Source organism: Strix uralensis, chromosome 1 (genome assembly GCF_047716275.1).
Source record: "Strix uralensis isolate ZFMK-TIS-50842 chromosome 1, bStrUra1, whole genome shotgun sequence".
Classification (NCBI taxonomy): Eukaryota; Metazoa; Chordata; class Aves; order Strigiformes; family Strigidae; genus Strix; species Strix uralensis.
Window position 1 is genome coordinate 73,311,048 of NC_133972.1, and position 23,399 is coordinate 73,334,446.

The following is a 23,399-nucleotide window of genomic DNA, read 5'->3' on the forward strand; positions in this document are numbered from 1 at the left end:
CAGCAAACATGCAAAAAGCCACACGCTAAGTTTCTGCTACAAATACTTGTCAAAATGTTAATGATGCAATAATCAAAAGATTTGCTTAAAATCCTCTGTTCCAGCAATACCTCTAAGTAGTAAACAATATTCCTTTGTGTCCAGTTATACTAGATACAAAAATAAAAAACAGTTTCTGTATTTTTAGCCTACAATAAGGACAGACTATCCCTACTCTACTGATTCTTGTACTTGGTATCTGACTCCCAGAGGAATGAGCCTTTCCAGATCTTCTTTGGCCTGCACTGTCAGCTGGGACAGCTCTAGAAGGACTACAGCTTTTCAGCTTTATTCTGATGAGTGTTTCTTTAACCTCTGAAAAAAAAAAAATTCAGCATCTTCAGTATCTACAGCATTTAAGTTACAGGTGAAATTGATTTAAAAAATAAAACACACATGTGGAGTTGGTAGGACAACAGGGAACACCTAGTATTCCCTTTACATAGACAGCCATGAGTTCTGCCAGTAAGGAACAAAGTTTTGGGGCAACAATAGATTATTTTAATAGATAGTTTAATGCTCTATAGCAGTCCAAAAGGAAAATAAAAAGGAAACAGAATACTACCAATTATTATTATGGAATACATACAGAAGAAAAAAAACCTGTCTCACTACATAAACCTGGTTTCTTCTCTCAACAGGACACAACAACTAGAAAACAAGGAATGAAGGGCGAAATAATCAAAGGTAAGCTCCTACGTGTGGCTCCTTTAGCCTCAGAACCTCTTTAAAGAGACCACTGTGGGGAAACAATTCAGAGTTCTGTAAGATCCCACCTGGCAGGGGAAAGCAAGCAGGAAACAATTACCTTCCCTGTTACAACAGCAGAGGGGCATTGGAGAAACCCAGCTCATAGCAGGTTCAAACCAAACAAAAGTGGATTTCTTCACACGAAGTCCATTGTGGAATTCGATGCCACTGGGTGTAGGGAATACTACCAGTCCCAGTCATTCAAAAAGCAGTGGGAATAAAAATCCTCGGATGATTATTAACTACAAAGGCACTTTCACTCAGACAAGTCCAAGGCTCACAAGCCATAAATCACTGGAAACTGTGAAAGCATAAATACAAACTCGCCCTGTTCTCGCACTCTTCCTGAAGTGCCCACAACAGCTCAGTGAGGATCTTGAGCATATCAGTCTTTTATCAAACCATTTATACCCACTACAATAAAGCTCCCGAGCTACCAATTACATTGTTATTGTCTTTGTGCATACTTTTGTACTTGATGTGCCACCAAAAAAACCCCCAAATGTTCTAATGCATTTATTCCTTTTTTCCCAAAAAAGACAAAACTTTGTTTGACTAAGTATCACCATTCCTGTTCCTGAGCTCTTCCCCCTTGTTACCAATACTGTAAATCCTTCCTTTTATAGGTAGGTGAAATATCATTTTCATCATCATCAGAGCAGTCATAAATACAAATAACCATGTAAAGATTATTGTGGAGTAGACAATGCAATCTCCAGCCAGTGCAGATGTTCACTGAAACTTCCCCTCACAAAGGACAGGGGAAGGTGGGGAGAACTGATACCTCACTCCTCCCAGGTACCGACTGTGCAGACTTCACTCACAGCAAACCAGAGACCTTCAAGGATTCCTGTTCCAACAATGATATTACAAGGAGAAAGAAAAAAAAAAAAAAAACACACACAAACACTAAACACAAACCACAAAACAAAAAGCAACCAAAATAACATACCACACACAACACCCAGAAATCCTGACCACAGAGTACACAAGTTGAGATCTAGACCCTGCCAAAGTACCCAACCTGAAACTAAAAATCCCTGCATAATGATTAAACAGCTCCCACATAGAAATGATACACAAGAGAGGACTGTCTAATACCTCTTAGAGCAAAATGATCAGAACTGAAGAAAAAAAAACAAATTCCCATCACACAGGCAGGAACGAAAAACCTCAAAGAGAGATGTAACACTCTATAGAAGCAGACCCCCATATGCCATTCACATTCCAACTGACACAACTGGTGTGGAGGGAGGGAGGGTCAGTCCTTACTGGGACCTCACTGCCCTGCATTTCAGAAGCATCTCTTAGTCCAGACAACACAGGAAGGCCTGAGCAGTGCTGAAAGTAAAGCAAACCTTCTTACCTGTGATATACTCAGGGAAAGGGTGTCCATTTCCTACAGCCACAAAAAAGCAACCTATATCCACTATAACCCAACCAGGGATAGGTGCCATCAACTGAGCATGTTTCAAATAAATTGCAGCTTTAATTATCACAAGGATCACAGGCCCATGGACTGGTGTGTCCAGTTTAACTACTTCCTAACATGGTCTTCCTCTACTGTGGTAATACTCCTCCACTGTGCAACCAAAGTCCCACCACAGAGAGATTCTATGCCAAAGCTTCCCAAAATACCATCCGCATTTTAAGTTGAATGTTTGCCCTCAAAATTATTAAAATACATTGGGTTAGATTTATTGCATCCAGGCCTGGACCAGGCAACCTCAAGAAACTAATCAAGTCACCTGTAGTATCACAGCACTCATCAGTGGTATTGCCAGATGCTGAAAAGAGCTTATGATGGGGTTTGATGGGATTATCCCATCAGAGTCCTTAGGAAAATGAGATACACGGACCATCTCTCAATTGGATTAAACTGCTGTGGAGGGGTCTGTTTTTCCAACTGCGTTCCAAAAAAAAAAAAAAAAAAATATTTCTTGAAACCAAGAACAGAGCAAGAGCATCTGCTCACCCTGCCCCTCTTCAACATAATCAGAGCCATGGTCTGGGACACTCTAACAAATACTAAAATAGGTCCCACAGAAGAACTATGTTGTATGTGGATGATACCCTGACTCTAGTCTCCAACCCTCAAAGGTCAATACCCAAATTATAAGAACTCATTGAAAACCTTGGGCACTTGCCCAGATGTGTGAATTTCCTGGAACAAGTCCCAGGCATTAGGATTAATTAAATGCACATAAATCAGGACTTGCTTATTCACTGTAGTTTCTAAGAGCAGTCCCTGGTATTAAAACATCTAGGAATTCTAATCCCCAGAGATTACAAGCAAATAGTTAAACTTGGACCCAGTCATCCACAAATCACTAATGACCTGGGAAGTGGAAAGTGCGGAGACTCCCTAAACCTTTGGACAAAAAGAAACCTGAAAATGCAGATACCACACAAATAAATGGCTGTACTCCAGGGACTCCCAGGCCTTATATTCCAGTATTATTTTCAGAATGGGGGGGGGGGGGGGGGGTGTTTAGTTTTTAAATGAGAAATGGGCACACAATTACTTTAAGAGTCTCTGACAAGGTCAAGAATAGGAAAAGGGAGAGAGAAAAGGTTAGTAAAATAGCAACACACTACTTTTGTAATAAATCAAGCCACGTAGCATGAGCTAATTGTGAACAAAATCCAGTAAGCAAGAAAGGTATTTCCCCGTCTTCTACATACAGCGCTCTGCACTGGGTTCTTACTACCAAAATAAACCAAATCCTACCTCATACACACAGACAGTTAGGTAAATGCCTAACTTTATATACTGAAACAATTCCCTATCTCACCTCAGAGGCCTCAGTACAGTAAAATCCAGTTGCAAATGAACAGAAACAGAGCCAGAGAGAATATAACACCAGAGAAAACCGGCTGGAGGGCAACACACCAAAGACATCCAGTTAAGAAACCAAAAAACACAGAACCATGTTTACTCCTTATACACAAAAGCAGACTACAATACTGACACACTACACTTAACTCTATAGAAACCAAAATAAACCCATTTTTCTCCTAAACATCAAAACATCTCAAAAAACCTAGAGAATACTACAATTTACTGAGCTAAGGAGCTACTTTGTAATGCAAACTTCTCATGACCCTTCAGAGAGGTAGTACAAGTCTGATGAAGCAAGAATGGAACAGAGAACTGGCAAAATACCTAACAGCTAAAGCAAAAAGAGCAATAACGAAAATTAAAGAGAACACCATGCTCAGCTTCCAGTGACACTTCTACCAATAAAATTATCTTTAAGGTGCTCAGATGTGCATGTGTTTTAGAACATGTAAGTGCTTCCCAATGATCAATGTTAGAGACAAGAGAAAAGAAAAACAAGAGCACATGTATTATTACAAGCTTTTGGGATTATATGAAAATCAAAGTTAATGAGATCCTTGTAGCTTCACTTGTTCCTTAAGCAAGTAACCTACACTTTTGAATTTGTATTTAGCAAGCAGTCACTCATTATATTCAAAGGATGGCTCTCAGAAGCAGCTTTAGGAGATGAAATTTTGCTACGTTGGAAATAAAATGTTCATCCTTTTTCACCTACATCTGGCTCTTTCTTATCTTCACCCCCATGAAACAAGGCAAAAAAAAAAAATGACAAAGGTTTCTATAGTGCACTAGAAAATCTATTTGCAAACAGAAGAAACCCAGACAATTGACAGAAAACCCCCGAAAGATAAGTAACACCAAAAGAATTTCCCAAAGCTCATCAACTCAGGATCCCTGCAGAAAATGTGAATAAAAGGTCAAAGACAAATACACCAATTTCCTTTAAGGCCCCCTGCCCCCCTCCCTCACCCCACAATGCATACATACATACACAAAGGTGCTCTTCCTTTTGCTTGGATTTCTACTTTATTTTGTGGAAATATATAATACATACCATAAAATCCTATGCTAAAAATAGCGTTTAATGCAATGTAAGATTTGTCAAAAAATCCATGCTCTCTTAATTCTAATCTATAGAATTTTTGTATGTATCCTATGTATTGGCACTTAGAATTTGAGATTTGAAACATGCAATAAATGTTTAAAAAAAAACCCAGAACAAACCACCTCCAAACTGCTTTCATGTATGACATTCAACCAAACCAAGCCACATACCCTCAAAACTTCACCAGGTAAGCAAACGAAAAAGCACTACAAAAAAATGTACGTTTCTCTTATTTTACACACTTGTATTTAATCACATGTTGTTTGACATAATCTGCAATATATTACATAACTCAAGAATTTAGGAGATAAGAATCAGAAGTGCTTCATTTTATTATAGGGTAAAATCACGGATCCTCCCACTTTCAAGAAGATTCAAGTGTGACATTAAACTAGTCAACAAAAGTTGCACTAAATTTCTTCAGAAACATAGCGAAGATTCATTTCAGTCTGATACACTTTGCTGACATGGACATGACAAACAGCAGTAGTTTAAAGAAGTGCAGCTGTTTATTTGCAGACTTGGGTCTATTCTGTAGCCCTCAAAAACACTGATGCTTCACATTATACCATGGAGATACTACTCTGACAGCAGCCTGGTGAACCTGATACACTCAAAGTGATAGTAATAGCATAGTTTTTCCTACACCAGTTGTAAATCAGACAGGATCACAAGACTTCCACACAGGCACACTCAAGCCATCTCCTGCATCCACATAAGTTGGCCAAACAAATAAAAGGAAACCTTAATTCTCACCAGACCTGTTACCTTCTTTTACTACTTGTTTCAATATATTTAGTGTATCAAGGTTACTGTATTCCTTCCCCAATTCTAATGTACTTTACTGAGTATTTCAGGAGATGCACCCAATTAAAAAAAAAATAATCATACATTAAATACAATCCATATTCACATGAATTTGCATATGGATTTCTAGTTATTAATAAGCACAGTGAGATTACCAGCAAGTGCATTACTACTCTGCATGCATCAAAGATGCATCTTTGTCTGCCTTTTTCTTCTGCTTATCTACCCTGTTTGGCATGTTAAACTTCTGTGCTATGTAAATGAAAATATTTAATTATGCAAAGCAAAGGGGAAAGGTTTACATTATTATAATTGAGTTAAATTCTTTCTGCTTTAAGCTCAAATACTGAGAACATAGCTGAGCATCTGTTAAGAATTTCAAAGTCTTAAACTGCTGCTTTATAAATTTTAAGAGCTACACGTGAACAATTTGAAGCCTTTTGATGTTAATAAAATTACTGTAATATATTCAGTTTTCATGGTTAAAATTAAAGGAGGTCTGAAAGCTTAATGCAAATCCAAGGTGAGAAGCAAATTCAGAAAGAAGTCGCTTGTTTGCTACAATTTTTCAACTCTTGTGGTAACCAGAATTTATAATTGCAAATGAATGAATGAGCAAATGGGTAAGGATGCTAAAAGTAAAACCATCTCAGGAAAACAGCACCTTAAGAACAACCTGTTCATAGAAAGATATCTCCCCTTCAGTTAAAGGAAAACCTAATGTTCATAGTTACATACACAATAGCAAATATCTCATTTAAAGGCCAGTGTGTCACATTGAAGATTGTAGCCACTTCAAAAGGATAGTTGTCTTATGTCTTCACCTAACTACTCTGCGATACAAAGTGACAGTTGTCTTATATCATACCTAACTATGCCCAGACACTCAACAAATAGGCCAGTGCTATGGGCAGTAAAGCAGGATACCAAAGAATGGTACATATTTATGAACAAAACTTCATTGAATCTTCACACTAAAATAACCACCAGCTCCACTTTTTATTGGGGTAGAGAAGTACAAATAGTCCAAAGCAGCTTAAATGCTCACACAATTGGAAAGGAGGCAGAAGAACACTCTTGTCCTTCCATCAGCTCCACCTCCTGCAAAGCTGCCATTTCTCAAACCTGAAACACTGAATTTAGCAGGATACTTAAGATTAAAGAGGTAACCTAGTTTCTTCTGATGTTCAGACTCTGAGATGACAGAACATGTCAGCTGTTTACTTGCATTTCATTATAAGATGGTAACCCTTTTGTTACTCAGATCAACCTCATCATGTTTACCTGGCCACAAAGCTACAGTAATCTGCTTCACACGGAAACAAACCCACATCTATTTGGTTTATGATTTCTGATATGCACTGGTAAGTGCCCTCTGAAGTTTCAGACATTCTCTGCCACATACTGGAGGAACTGCCTTGCTCCTGTGCCATGTAAGTGCTTATGGCCTTCCTCAGAGAGGATTTAAACATTTTCACGTTTACATTTCTGATGCGAAGTCCTTGTCTCTTAACCATGCCTGCCTGTGCTGTTCAAGTGAAACTCCACCGACCCTCGAGACCTTCCACTTACCAGGCTTCCTCAAGCAGAGAAAGCCACAGCACTCTCAAATGCTTATTCAATTGCTCATCGCCATTCAGATGCTGATGGTTTAAATAAATAATTAAATAAATAAACAAACAAACATGGGCAGCATCTTTTGGTTAAAGTCCGATCAGACTAACTTGCCTTGCCTGTCCCATATGTACGCTGGAATACCTGTAACAGCCCTGCAGGATGCCAGGACTCAGGCAGGCTCACAGCTGTGTTGGCAGCACCACACCATCACTTCCTCTGAGAGGCTGGAGGATTATCTTGAGAAAAAGGATTAAGGAGTCACACTAACCACTCCACAATTACGACTGAAATTTGCCTTCCACTGTAGGCCCAGTTCTAATGCTTCTCTCAGGGCAGAGATGGATGAAACTACTTAGCTAAATACAAGCATGCATACTTGTAAATGTTTAGCTGTGTTGTTAATACCAAATTACTGGAGTTCTGAATATATGCAGAGCTTTTTTACCACTGTTTTTGTATGCTTTCTTTGGGTAACCCAACACTGGACAGATTTTTTCAAGGCTTAAATAGGTGTTACAGCATCCAGCTCTAACTCCAGTCTGAGCCAGCATTTGTACTGGGTTTCTCACTTGGCACAGGCTATGCTGTACACTGTACTTCATAATCCGAGAGCTCTGCCTCACTTGCTTATCCTCCCCTCCTCACTCCCCCAAGAAAAAAAAAACCTCACACCACTGAAAGCATTAAAATGCATTAAGCTGGATGGCTGCAAAATGTCATGAGTCCTTACTGACTCCACGGTTTAAGTGTGGGTTTTAATAGAGGTAATATTTCTTCATTGCTAGCCAGTGCAAGATTTGTTACCTACACAATGACTCAACTATGACATCTTTTATGAGTGATATGTTAAACTAATTAACATTAACCTAGCAGAAGAATCAAGCATAAATTAGAGACCATTTCAGTTAAATTTAGAGAGCTTCTATGCTGATAATTTTCCCCAAACAAAAGACTGACCCTTGAAGTATGAGATCTCATTTTAGAATTAGTATTAACCGATTCAGAATCCTTATAGTCAATTTTTTTCAAATACAATTCCTACTTATTTCAATTTCAACATAAAATAATAAGGCATGTGCCGCTAGAGTAGCAATTCTAAACCCAAGAACTGGGAAAACCAAGACAGGAACCATACAAAAATTAAGAGAACTTAAGTATTCTATTATGCTTAATGAATTGTTTGTTCCCCTTCCGACTTGTGAAAACAAAAATAAGACAGCCCGTAATGCCTATAGATTTTGCCGGCTCTGCTATACAGCAAGTATGGCCCTACATCCAAACGCAGGCAGCAAATGTTCACAGCAACATTCTTCAGAGTTGAGGAATATCACTCAGACAAGAGGCGGATTAAGTCAAAATTCACTAAAAATACATATGACAACATTTGTTGTCCAACAGATATGATAATATTTTTCCAATGAGTGCACCCTGGTTCTCTTTACAGACACACACTAAGTGGCTGCATCTCCCTCAAAAGCTAACTACCATCAAGTATCTTTCTGGCAAGTGGTTATTATACTACATTCAACCCCTGCCTCTCCACAGAGATTCTCTTTTTGGTTTTAGTAGAAGAAATTGATCCTACCTAAACAGAACTAGAGATACCCTCTTTCACTTACTGTGTTTTGCAGTGACGGCAGTATATGATCCATAACAAGTTTTTGTCAAGAAGCTAATCCAGGCACTGACCTGAAATAACAGGGTCTACTTCATAGCTCTCTTCAGCCTGGAAGCATTCAAAATAAAAATAACAATAAAGACACCCTACTCCTCTTACACAAATCGTGGCCATAAACCACTACCCACGGTAGAAAACCACAAGGGAAAATGTTATATGCAAAAAGGCAATTCCTGGGCTGTTTGCACAGCGCTACTAACACTAAGGAACCAGAAGCCTAGAAGATAACACTGCTTTAATTCAGCAACTCTCACTCAGATACACCATTTCTGACATAGTAGGGCAACAAACCAGAGAGCTCCCCTCCCCTTCATGTTCAGAAACTATCCACCAGACTACAGTGTGTCTGCAAATTCTTATTTTTAATAATGCTACAGACATTTTTCAACGTCTAGAATATGCCCGCCTACACAGTTAACAGATAGCCCATCTATGCTTCACGGACTGTACCAACACCTTAAGAAATGACTGAAAATGCATAGCCCTGGGCAACAGCCTCAAACACACAAGCCTGCAAAAGAATTCTTGTTCTGCCTCTTTTCTGTCCTACTTTGATACGTCATATCTGAACTGACTGCCTTTTGCAACAATGTTCAGAGCAAAAAACTATTTCAACTGCAACACGCAATCCAAGGTCAAAGCAGTAGATTGATTGCAAATGCAAAGAAATCAATCTGGAAATGGTTCTGGTCTTCCTTTGCAAACATCCTTTCACTTGTCTCCAACAGAGCTACTAATACATCCACGCTGCATGAAGTCAACGAGTAACATTCCATAGTTTTGGTGGCACTCAAGAATTCTTACTGAAGATGTTAAGATATGAAAAAAAAAAATCTCCCCTAGCCAACCTCAAGTATTACACTGTGCACAATTTAAAGCAATGAATCCCACCAAACCAACATATAGAGGTGTGTACATACACATATACATTGTACATACACACATTAAAAAGTTAGGCCAGATTGATTACCAGTTGAAAAAATTCTTTTTAGTGCTTGTCAAAGCTCCACTTCAGATATGCCTTGCTATTTCCCAGTGGTGTTTTTTGGGGGTTATATTTTACAATTGATTACAGTGAATTGTTTTGTTATATGCCTGATCACTACTAATTCAATAGACACTTTTCCATTATATGTTATTGACTGATCAGAATTTACATGCAGGATGTATTTTAAGAAACAAACTGGTAAATTGGAACAGGGCGCATATTTCATTTTGAGTAGTTAAAACCAAATCAAAAATGGAACACAGCATAGAAGACCACTGACACAAGACGACAGAAGCGAGGTTTAGGAATGCACTAGACACTGCTTCAAACGAGGGGAAAAAAAACACCTGTCTCCATCATGAAACGACCTCTGTTTTGGACTCTATGGTGTGAACACGTACACATCTATACATATATATTTATATCTAAGTATGTAATGTACGCATACACAAACACGCGCGCGCTCTGGTGTCTGACTTGCTTTTCCAAAAACCCCAGCAGCCTGTATCACCACTGAAGTCAATAGCAACTATTATTTGGCTCTGCTGAAAATCGACCCAGCTGACTGGACTGAAAACACAGCAGCTCAAACGTTGGTGGCTAAACAGGAAAATAGGTGCTTCGGGTAACTCAAATTGGCTGATGAAAATATTTCCGGTATTAGCTTTAAGCTACTATACACTAAAATGCATACAAGGAAGGTGTTAGGTATGTTTAAATGAGACATTTAAAATAAAATAGCATCTAATTAATCTCACATCTAGATGCACTGCGTGGTCCAAAACCAATCTCAACAGACATTAAGCGAATTGTCCGTTTATTTCTTTGGGGAGAGAGAGCAACTTTATCTTATTGTTGCCTTAAAACTTCCTTTCTGGTCCTACTACTAGGTGAACTGCTGTCATGATCACATACCAGGTTATAGCCCCCTTCCTCCATTGCCCAAGTGCTGGAATTCCCGCAGGAGATCAAACTCTCTCTAGCTAACTCCCATAGCTGATGTACAGAGTAACTAAGTTGACAATATAGATTTTTACAGGGATAGCTAAATTGTTTTTGCAAGCTGTGTTCCTATTTACGCTTTAAAAGCAATAATCACTCAACTTTTCTCTCAATTTACACAAAGTTTTTCGCAACACATTCAAATCATCAACTAAATTAGGCTAGAAATGCTCATGCATCAAAGTCTCCTGAAGATGGATGATAATATTATAATATCAGGTGTTGATACCATGGAAAATAAGCTATTTGAAAGGAAGAAATGGCAGTTAATCCAAATCTGATAAACCAAGCCATGATCTAGGACAGATTTTAACCATATGCAAAAGGAAAGCTTTAAACTGATAAAGTCACATAACGCATAGATTTAAGACTGTAAAAATAATGTATACAAATCCTGAAGCTGAAAGGTATCTATGTGATAAAAAGAACAAGCTTTTGGGTTTAGAATTACATTTCTTTCATTCGTTCTTTTGCAAGTGTGATGAATTTCAATAAACAAAGAAAAAGCAAGGCAATGAAAACATGAAGTTGTGAACCAGAACCACCCTTCCTTCCAATGCCTGTTTTTCAGTAAAGACCCATGCCTAAACACGTTCCATAGGTCCAGTCCAGGAGCTTGAATGCATAAAGCTACTGCCTATGTTGCATCATAAAACTTAGAATATGGCAACCTTAAGCCCCAAGATAGCACAGCTTTCATCATCTATCTTACCTTCTGGTTTTTACCAACAAGGCTACACATTTTCTGTAAGGGGAAGAGCATCTCTTCCAAAACCTTTTCAGTTTCCAACACTTGAAGCCCAAAGGCTTTAAACAACAGCCTCTCTACAAAGCACAACTGAGCCCATGTTCACACCCCACAAGAGAGCCCATGGAAGAGCCCCCTGAGCTACCACCAGCTCAGGTCAGCTCTAGCACCAGCAGAGCTGAAGCCATATCGTCTGCAAGCTCAGCTGAGAAGCAACAATTAACAGATCAAGTCCCATAGCACCATAATACAGTTAAAGTAGCTTACAGGCCTAAATTAGCACCCTGTGTGGCACTACACCAGCCTGCACAAAAGCAGTGAGTTGCTTAGATACACCTCAGTGTTTGCTGCATAATCTAGGGTACCTTCTTAGGTATTCTGGAGTGATCACAACTTTTACTATTTTCAAAGCATATGCACAGAGGAACACTGATACCAACCAAAAATCCATTTGCAAATTCTGAAAGATAACTAAATGAGCAACCACACAAAGTCTCACCTCTGAGATAATCTCAAAACAACATATGCAATTCCTGAACCACTTACCTAAATGAATTTTTGCCTTGCACCGTATTGCAAAGCCAAACAGAAGCAGCTAACTTGTATGCTCAACTGAAGACTGGAGTTATTCTGGGAGCAAATTTAATTCAAAACATGCAAAGCTAAAGTTAACTTTGCTTCTTCGTACAATTTTATCATACACCAAAAAGATGCCAATACTCCTGACTGGGATATTTATAACCTATGATACAGCCATTTAAAGATTTCACTACATTTTCCCATTAGAAATGCTCTGATGGCACAGGCCTCCAGACACATAAATTATGACAAACAGCTTCTCATCCATTCCCACAAATCCACCTCTCCTTTCTCTATCACATCAATCTCTAGTGACTAGCCCTCATTTTCAAGATGCCTCACCACTTCCTTTCCTCACCGATCATCATTGGCTCACAACTAAGTCAGAATCCATCCTTATCAGCCCAGAATACCCGCTCCCATTGCCCACTTATTAAGTTTTATGACCACTGCATGCCTTCCCCCTCCACTCCCACCCACCTCCCGTGACTGTGAGGAATCCCATGCAAACATTTGTCATTCTACCTCACTGCTCTCCCTTATCTCTGAAGGGGAAGTAATGCTGACACCCAGAGCAACATCACACTCATCTCCCCCTGCAGAACTTAAGGCAACTCATTTAATCTACAAAATGCTTTAGGAACAGTTAAAAAAAAATAATAAAAATACCTACACACAGAAAAGTGACAGAAAAATTGATACTGCAACATTTAAAATGTATCAAAATGCAGCATATTTCATAAGGTGGCAACGCTGTTCCTAAATAGAAATGTGGCTTCTTTTTAATCTTTAAGTATAAAAAAATGTAATCATTTTGCTATTTTTAGCAGGAGCATACAGATTTAGATTATGTATGAGCATTTTTCTCTTCTTTCTTCTCTGTACAGAATTAAATGCAGTATGTTCTCACTAGTCTACAACATTCATATATATGAACATAGAATTTACACTTGCAGCAGTCTCATAACCTTTCGGAAGTACTGTCCCTGTCCTCACACAAAGACCACAATTAATTTTGTGTTAAAATATTCTTAATCCCCCTAGTTTATACACTTCCCCCTACCAAAACCCAAACACATCTACGCATTTTAATCAAGGAAAGGTCAAGGTATCAAGCACAATAGCACCCTATGTCAGGCTTCAAATAGTTTGTGACAAATTTCATGTTATGACAATGCAAGTAAAAACAAGAATCAAAATAGAATCTGTTAGTGAGTTGGAAAGCTTCTTGCTACATAAAATAAATCCAATCAAGAGAAAGAAAACTATTCCAGACACCATATGCCTCTGTCCTGACATAACTGATAGCATTTTACAGAAAGCAGCTCACATGTTGGAAGCTTCCTTTTCATTGTAAGTTTTCATGCAAGTATTTCTCAATCATAACTCTAAAAGAATGGACAGGTGTGTGTATAAATCCCCCATCACATCCCCCAGATTTCAAGTGACAACTCTCTCCTTCCAGTCTTGGTCAACTTCCTTCTACCTCTCTTAACAATATTTGTTCACACAAGCTAAAGAGAAACAAACCATACTTCAATGCTTACATTGATTCTGTAAGAGTATTGTACCTCAAGTTACCTGATAAGGTGACAACCAAGTGAAAGCAGAGAAATAAAAAAAGAAAATATCATATTTGCAATTTGGATTTCTACTACCTGAAGCTATATGATTAAGCACATGAGGTTCAGCTCTGCTCTACAAATATGCCCTGTCCTACAGCTTCTACCTCACCTTCCCCGTGAGGAGCACGAAGTCACTACTTGCCATGCCATCCTCCTCATAATTGCACAATACTCTTTGGGCTGTTAGGGAACCCTTTCAGGGACTAACAATCATATTTCCAAAAGCCTTCTCACAAAATTTTACTCAAGAGTCAAACTGTACCTCTGCATCCCAAGGAGAACGCTCTGGTAAAGCCTCCAGAGAAGAAAGCTCCTTTGTCCTGCACTGCCAGGAGCAGGGCCTCCCACTGGAGGGGTGAAAGGCAGCAGGCCCTCAGGAAAGCATCCCTGTCTCCACTGTGTATCACAAACCAGTGGGGCACACATGGCTCTACAGAAATTTCTACCTCACTTGTGAATTCTGGAGTTCACGCCCAGCAAAAAAACACTTCAACTAAAGGGAAGGAACAATCAAAGAAATAAAGTCCTTATTGCATTTTCCTTTCTACTTTCCCAGATGTTCACTGATCGGAAGTTACTCCATATAGCACCTCCTCCATCTGCTACCTAAAAATCCAGAAGTTACACAACCCGCCCTTTTCTGCCCATTCCTCACAACACACAACTCCACCCACCCACAACACACTGTACAACCACTTCTTGCAGTCTGTTAAATCTCTTCCGTACCTGTGCTCCCTTGGCCTGACACAACCCCACGGTTACTCTCACCTCAGTTACATGGAACAAGACACTTTCTCATGTAACAAAGTACATTGGTTAGAAGACCTTCTTAACTAAGTGCACAGTTCAAAGGAAGAACTGCTGCTCAGACTGTCTGGATTTGGCTTAATCTGGTTTAGGTGTAAATTCTGCTACCAGCTTAACAATGACATATCCCAGGGTAGGCTTGTGAGGGGAGTTCAGAGCTCACACCCAAGCCCCTACTGCCCAGGATACCTGCAAGGACTTCCATCGCCTTCCAGGACAGCCACAAACAAAGCAAGCAGTGGCCCCATCCTAACCAGAGACAAACCACAAGAACAACACTTTTTCATACATTTTAGAACTACAGCATTAGGGCTCACATACCTGAAACCCTCCTCTCAAGCAGGAGTTCCTACACTCCTCACAGCCAGCCCCCACCAAAGGCATCAGGGCTGCTTTCTGCCCCAGTTAAGGCAGGTGCTCCCCATCACCCAGGTGCTGCTCTTTCCCCACAGCACTCAGCCTCCATCCACCCCTTGCCTCACCTGCTGTTGCTGCCCCTTTTGCTGGGACTGCTCCCAGGAGAAAGGTACAGGGACACTCCAGCCAGGGCCTACAAAAAGCATTTTCCCCATCTCTGTGCAAGTCCCACAAGGGTCTCACCTCCTGCCAATGCAGCACACCTACCAGCTGGGAACTACCGCAATAAACGTTTCCTAGCTGGCTCTACTTTTCCTCTCTGCAGATCTTATCTCTGAATATGAGAATGCTTCTTTTTGTTTTATTGGAAATAGTCCAAAGAAAATTGAAGGCAGATAAATTCCCCCTCTTTAAATCTTAACAGTTTTGTCACCAATTTGTTAACGTTTGAAATGTTCCAGGTATAAACAAACACAAATATATCTAATAATTTGCCTAATATATCCTGAATCCTATGGTAATGATGAAATTCAATCTACACAAACTCTCAGATTAAGCAAAGATAAGGAGTTGTCTCCATTTACCTTAACTGTAAGTAAAAATTCACTTCAGTTTTCAGTGTTGATGAAAATGCATGGCTTCCATGCAGATAAATGAAGTGTACCTTTTCTATCCAGTTTAGTTTTCCTAAAGAGCAGCAAGTGCCTGAGAATAAACTGAACAAGAAGAAAATCTGCACAGAAAGAAAAAAGAATCGCGGTTTTGGTTTCCTTTAAATACAGAAATGTAATGACTGGCCTTCTTTTCCAAGATGACACTAAATAGCAGCTCTAAATATTTTTATTCAGCACAATCCATTTATTATTCCTTTTCTCCTCTTTCCACAAACAGCCTAAGACTTTCCTTTTCTGAGACTTCAAAATAAAGACTTTCATATGGCTAACAAGTCAAAGTTCAAAAATAGTATAAATGCAGAACAATATTAAGAATGGAAATCTAAATGTACATTAATTGTGTTCAGTACATAAGAAAAAGCTTATCCTCAATAATCAGTAAAATTAAGAGTAGGTCTTTATTAAAACACAGTCAGAACCAGGAAATTAGGATTGTATTGCTTCTTGTATCTCTGTTTACAACTGGAAAGGATAACAAGTGATTATTCGTTCAGATTTCTATTTTGCTCTAAAGTAGGCCAGCCAGCTCAGCACTTTTCTTAAGATTATGAATACTAGTCTGCCCTACATATGGTATAGGCTGGAACCAATCAGAAGAGCTGTAATATGCAGCAAAACCAACTATTTTAATGTAATTCATTTTCAGCTATAAATGACAAGCGCACAAAACGGGTTTAAAAGGATCAGATTTTAAATAGTTTTAAAATTTGCTTTGCAATTTTCATAGCTCACTAAGAGGCTCAATGATTTCCTCACCATTGGATTAACACTTAATCTAGACTCAAAAATAATTTGTTATTCATTAATAACTCCTTAACAGTGTGTTTTCTCCACTAGTTTTTGTTTCATTTTTGCACATCGGTTATCTCATACAATAACAAGAAAACTGAGCACTGTCCACATTCAATAGACTTTCACAGTACTAGGACATTCAGGATGCAGACACGCTCCACAAGAAGCCTTAAATCAAAACTTTAAAAACATATGAAACAAAATAATTCCTTGAATTTTTAAGTGAAATACTTCTATTTGCTCTCTCCCCCATACAAGCCATTCATAAGGTTTTTGTTGCTATTTGGAAGAAGAGAGGTTAAATAATAGAAGGTTGTTTTCTTGAGCTCAACTCAAAACTTAGTAATGTGTCTTTAAACAAAGTCGTCTGTTTGGAAGATCGTAATTGTGGAAAATGCTTTAAGTTGTTTTTAACTTATTTTTCTTAAAAGTTAACTAGTCTGATTTTCTAGAGCTGCTAAGCACTCCTAGACCAAATGAAGTCATTGCTTTGAAAATATCAGTTAACTCGGAAAACAAAAATACTTTCATGTTCAGTTTTTCCTTCTACATTTAAGATATAAACATTGCCAAACCATTAGCAAGGCATTTCTGTCAGATTACACCACTCAAAACTATTGGTAGGCATCAGCAGCAAGGCAAAGACAAAAAAAAAAAAGGTTACAGTGCAAGTTTGTTTAAAACGAAGGCGATGCCCTTGGTATTTTGATGTACGAGACATAGTATTTTTTGTAACGGGGAGAAGCATACCTTTCATCAGCTGCAGGACCTTGATGTCATACTTGGCGATATAATCCAAATGGGTCTCAGGAGCATCTTCCACAATATCCTCAAGTTTCAGCAAGAGGCTTTTCCACTTCTTCCAGGAGTCCATTAAGTTATGTATGAATCCAAATGGTTAAGACGTTCAGCAGCTGTACAGTACAGTTTATACCACGTTAACCACCCTTGAAGAATCCCAAGCTGTATTCCACCACTCAAAGAACAATGCAATATGGCACCCATCACAGACTGACATTTTGGCAACCATCCCATTCTCCCGACGACCATGTTTTGACCTGTTCACATAAGAGGAAGAAGTGTGTTAGTTCAGCACAGTAACTCTGCCGCACCACTCAGGGACTAACATACAAATATAAAGTTACATTCTTCTGAATAATTTCAAACACATATTTCTTCACAGATTTAGAGACATCCTAAACTCAAAGCCGGTGACGGCATTTCGCTTTAACATCACCAGGCTGGAGTGTAACAGAAGATTCAAGCTGGATGCTGTCGCTCTTGAACTTTCAATATTTTAAGAAAAAGGCTTTCATATTTCTCTACACATTGTCTTAGATTACAGAAAGCACTGAAGTGACAGGAAAGGAAGGTAATATAAAGGTTCTTCAACTGCCCTGGCAGGTATTTCAAAACTCATGAAAAGACTAAGTCAGTAAAAAGGCCTCAGGTAGCAAAAATAAAATTCATCAACCCTTCTGAAGGAAACATATCAGGATGGTGGAGGAGAACTTAATGGTGATCTTTCCTCCCCCCTTAGCCCCGGCTCAGTGTCCCCCCACAGCACCTCCACCAGCAGGCATGTTACTGCAGCCGAGGGGCTTGGGCGAAGAGCAGCACTGTTGACACTTGGCCCAGCAAGGGGAAAGCCAAAGCAGCCAAACTTGTGCCTGTCTACATTGGTACTCCTGCTGTGCCATTGCTTCAGAAGTACCAACAGCAAATTTTTGCTTAGGTTGGGAAGGGGAATACAAAGAATGGAGAGAAGAGTTTGAGTACTCCGCACAGGAGGGAATAACGATGTGAAGAACAGCGTCGGGTCTGTTGAGCTGGAGTGGGGGAAAAGGGAAAGAACAAACTTCCACACCAAGGATGAGGGAGAGGAACTAGAAGAAGCTTTTAGAGACTGGAAGATGCATGTGCACAGAGATAAAAGAAGAAAGGAGAAGGTGAATATTGGTGAATTCACAAGAATTTCTGCTGGAAGGTCTGTCTGCATAACTGAGTAACGTGCATGTAGGGCAGACCACCGAAGAATAATTTTAGAAGAGGGAACAAGAAGAAGCTCTTGTGTTTGCTTCGTATCAGGAGAAACATGAGCATATCTACATATGCACGAAAAGAAAGAAACTTCATGGGAAATGCAAGCAAGCATATAGGTGGAAAGGGACCAGGAAGAAGGAGAATGAGTGACAATACAAAGTGGAAAAGTAGAGACTTCAGAAATTCTGAAATGGATAGATCTAAGGAGGGAGAGGGACAACTGGCAAATTAGCACGAGCAAATAACAAGGGAAAGGGAAAGTAGTGGACTGGGATAAAAAAAAAGAGGAAAAGCAGTTGTTACATAGCATAGAAAAACGAAGGGGAAAAAATAAGACGCTAAATTAATCAAGATAATTAAGAAAAGTACAAAGAGCACATGAGTAAGTTTTCTGAAGTTGTGATGCTTGCTCTAGAAAGCACAAATACCAAAAAGAGTGGAACAAAACCCAAGGCAACTATTGCTTTTCCAACGGGACGAAGAGGACCGCACTGGGCAGGGGAAGATAAGCCGAGGAAAGGCCAGCCTAGACTGACCCTTACCACTCTCCCCCTCCGCTATGACCAATGCAAACGGAAGAACAAAGTCCTCCCTCTGGTGTGTGTCGTGTCCCCCCCCCCGTCACCCCCCCCCCCCCAAATTGTCCCTCCGCACTTCTGCGCACCTTGCTTCCCTGGGATGGTCCCACAGCAGCAGTGGGACCCTCTGTGGTGTCCCCGGCCCAGGCTGGCACCCAGCGGAGCCCCCACGTTGCCCCTGTTGCACGCTGCCCTGCCCAGCCCCACAGCCCCCACTCCTTGGCCAGGGCCCCCAGGACTCCCTACAATCCCAATAAGTTTTCCCCGTCTTCAGCTTCCCTCTGTCCCAACTCTTAAAAACACAGCCCGACCCAGAAAGCTCTCTGAGCCTACTTCCCTCCCCGCCCCCCCCCCCCAATAAATTAAACCAGTACAACAAAATACAAAGCAGGCACAAGGAGGAGGCAAGACCCCCCCCCCCCCCCCAAGCAGTGCCCCCCGCCTGCATTACCGGAGCTAGGGCAGAATGACTGCCTTACCCTCCCCAAAAATACCTGCATGTGCTCCCGAAAAGTACAAAGAAAGGGCTGGGCTGGCCCGCAGCCGCCTCCTCTGCGCACTGCCAGCCCAGAGCGCAGCTTGCGGGGCGGGGGGGGACGGGGGGGCCGCGACGAGGCAGCCGAGAAAGAACAATACACCCGAAGTCCAAACGTACCTTCTCCTTTCTTTAAACTGTGAAACCAGATTTCCTTACGAGCCTACCGCGGGGCTGTTTGCTTTTAAGCGGCGGGAGAGCTCGGAGAAAGTTGAGTAAATCTCTCCGGATAAAGTTGCCGAAGATGAGATAACCCGGGAGACGAGAGGAGAGGAGAGGGAGAGATGGAGAGTTCATCCGAGTTTCTCCTTTTGTTCAAGTTGCCCGAGCAGACAAAGAGCCGGCAGCGGCGGCAGGTCCCCCGCGCCCCCGCTCCCCCCGCGGCCCGGGCGCAGCCGGGGTCCCTCACTGCCCTCGCCCCCCGCCTCCCGCCCCCCCCCCTCCCCCGCAACTTTCCGTCTTCTCCATCCCTCCTCAGCCCCGACCCCGTCGCCTGCGCAAAACTTCCCTCGAACTGAACCTCCCAGAAAAAAAAAAAAAAAACACCACAATTTAATTCAAGGCGGGGGGGGGGGGGGGAGTAGGGGGTGGAAAGGGAGAGAAACATCTCTCAAATCATTATTTCCGGTAGATGCACCTCTTTGTTTGGATTCCCCCGACTGTCAGTGAGGACAAGCCTCTGGGTATCTGGTTTCGGTCAGTTTGATCTCCCGGAACGAGACGGGCAAACGCAGGACATAAAGAAAAGTAAGTTTAAAAGAAAGAAAAAAAGAAAAACAAAAAACAAAACAAAAAAAAACCTCCGGAGTTGCGAAACGAACCCTTTTTGCACGGACACGGGAAGTACATAAATAAACAACTTCAGAGGAATTTGGGAAGACTGTTGCTTCTCCTCCCCCTCCCCTTTGCGCTTTTCCAGAGACCGTAAGAAAAAAGCCCCCCGAAAGCTCCTGCCCGCGGCTCCGTGCCACCCCGCTGCGGCCAGCCCCTGGCATCCCTACCTGTTGCGTAAAGCGCAAAGACGGGCCCGACCGCATCCGCCCCAGAGAAACCAACGGGGAAGGAGCGGCCGCCCGCGGCCCCGCGGCCCCTTCACCTGCCCTCCGGCCGCCCCACGGGGACGCCCGCCGCCACGGCGCGGCCCCGGGCGGAAACCGCGGCTGCCCCCGCACCCTGCCCGGCACCGGCACCGGCCCCGGCCCCAGCCCGCGGCGGCCGTCGGGGCGCCGAGGTCCCCGCCGAAAGTTTGGCGGGGCGGGGCGGGGGTGCGCGGCGGCCTCGCACCGAGACAAAAGAAGCGCGGAGCAGAGCGGCAACTCACCTTGGAGGGAGGGAGGGAGGCAGGCTGGAGAGACACCTTCCGCCTCAGTCCTCCTCCTCCTCCTTCCCACCCCCCGGCCCTGTGGCGACGGCGGGGCCGCGGGACAGGCTCCTGCTGCGGGCCGGGGCGTGGGCGCGAGTGGGTGCGAGTGCGTGCGCGCCCGCCTCGGCCCCGCCAAGGGTCCGCTCCCCGGCGCGGAACAAAGGCGCGGGGGAGCGGCCCCTCCGCCCCGGTACATAACTTTCTGGTGCCCACCCCTCATCCCGGCGCCCCGGCCCCGCGCTCGGGGAAGGGCAGGGGGAAGCGGGGCGGCCCCGCCCGGAGCGGGACCCCCACGTCGGGGCGGCAGGGCCGGGGCTGCCGGCAGGGCGGGAGCGCGGGGGGGGGGGGAGAGGGTGGGCACGGATCTGCCGCCCTTTGTCTGCACGTGTGTGTGTGTGTGTGTACGTTGAGGGTGCTGGTGCGTGTGTGCAGTGCGGGCGTGCACAGCACGTGTGCGTGGTGTGTGTGAGGCGACTGTGCGCACGGTGCGTGCGTGTGCCCGGTGGGTGGGGGTGGACGGTGCATGTGCCGGCACCGGCTCGGGTGCTGTCCCCCTCCCAGAGCCCCCAGTCCTCCCTCAGGCCCTGCTGGAGCAGGCTGACCAGGCCTGAAAGATGCCCCAATTGCAGCTTGCTTTTTTTTTTTTTTTCCCTCCCCTCTTAAAAAACAAAAGAAACCGTGAAGAAGTTACCAAGACTTGGTAATTAATAGCAGCCCACACCCGACATGGTAGGGCTAGTTTTTCAAAGTCAGAAAACAGAGGATGATCCTGAGATGTGTTTTTTTAGAAGAAGGAAAAACAGGATGGGAAGGGCACCGTATTTAGCCTTTGTTGTCCTGTTGCCACCTCCTACTGCCCCTGCTCACCTACGTCCCTTCCTATTTCCCTTCAGTTCATGCTAGCATGAATTTCATGGTAGCAATGCAACTTGTCCTTCTTCCAGCTCCTTTCCCCCTGCCCATCTTCCCTAGTTTTGAGGTTCATTCAAACTATTCCCTCCTACCCAATGCTGTCAGCCTCACAGTCTTGTTCTTCAAAACGTTTTTTAACTCCCCACCTACAATCAACCTTTTTATCCTCCTGCCCCAGAGAAACTGCACCCAGATCTTCCATCACTGCATGCGATGTATGTTGCTCTCAAATGTTGTCTTCCTACATTCTGCTGCAACGCACTTTGCTGTTTTTCATTCTAGAATTCTGAGGTGAAATGGTAATACATAACAGAGTATAACACCAGGCGTGTGAAATGCCTCCTTATAGTCATTCTTCTCTAGCCTTCCTTTCACTTCCTTCTGCCCTTCTGCATTGTGTGCCCTGGAGCAACTATCATAATACTTCTACAATTTCGTCCTGAATTATTTTCTACAGGCTGTTTCTCCTTTCCCTCCATTTCTGACTTTTTCACCAAGCCTAGATTTCTTTTCTTTCCATCTACACTATTTCCATGGCTGGTTTATCCATCTTTCTTTTACCACCTCCTTTCTTTTTCCACCTCCTCGCTTTTGTTTTCTTAATCCTTCTGTTTCATGGGGGGAAGAAAAATGTTGACTGCACCATAGCCCTTTCATTACTTCCATCCTTATTTTCTCTGCTGTTCACATGCACTCTTTCAGTAATGCACATTGATGCCCAACCAACATGTACTCTTCTGCTAACGCATATATAGTTTTTTGCCAGGTCTCTTTCCCAGACGGCCCCAAATCCAGCAGAAGGCTGTGCATTTGTGGCACAATCAGCAAACATCTTATAAAGGACTACTCTTAGCAGCATTTTCTGGAAAAGCACAAATTGTACAAATAGCTCCTGGTTTCATGGGGGGTTGGTTTTGGGGGACATCCAAGACACTTTGCATAAAGGTATCGCTTGCTGAGAATTTGTGAGGATGGTGAGCTGCCCCATGGCCTGCCAGCTGAGTTGGAGTGGGGGCAGGTAAACAGGATCACCCATGTTCACTTCTCCTCCTGCCCTTGGAAGTTTGACGCCAAAAGTGTCTAAAAAAAATAATCATATCTTGTAATTCTCTAGTACAAACTATATTTAAACAAGGTATGTCTCTACCTTATTACTTCATTACGAGCGATAGATTAACTAATCGTTGGACCAGAGGCCACCAATTGCCTAGGGTCCCACAATCGTGACCTGATTACATTCATTAGACACAAACGGAAGACAGTCATAGCTTGTAATACGTAGCTGAAGAGCTAACTGAGCGAGGATGAGAAAAATCAGCAAAATTGATCAAAAGGGCAAAAATATCACAAACAGTTTAACAAAAGTTACTGTGTCTTCTATAAGAGTTTAATTGATGGATAAAAGGCCATCTGCAGTCAAGACAATAAAATTTGGTTAAAATCCCTTTGTGGTTCATTGGCCAGGTAAAGACAAACATTAAACAGTAAAAATGAAAACATAAGAAGCAAGAAAAAGGAAGTAATTTATTATAATTAACATGAAATAGTACTTGTATAG

General features: G+C 42.2%; 1 long non-coding RNA gene across 1 annotated transcript in view; it reads right to left on the reverse strand.

Moving 5' to 3' along the window:
* Positions 1-20,091, reverse strand: part of LOC141944337 (uncharacterized) — a 261,208-nt gene extending 241,117 nt beyond the window's left edge. Inside the window, exons 1-2 of the long non-coding RNA XR_012629233.1 lie at positions 19,687-20,091; positions 17,161-17,468 (exon numbers count right to left, since the gene is read on the reverse strand). This is a non-coding gene — a long non-coding RNA (uncharacterized LOC141944337). The remainder of the gene's footprint in view (positions 1-17,160; positions 17,469-19,686) is intronic.
* Between the last annotated feature and the right edge of the window lie 3,308 nt (positions 20,092-23,399).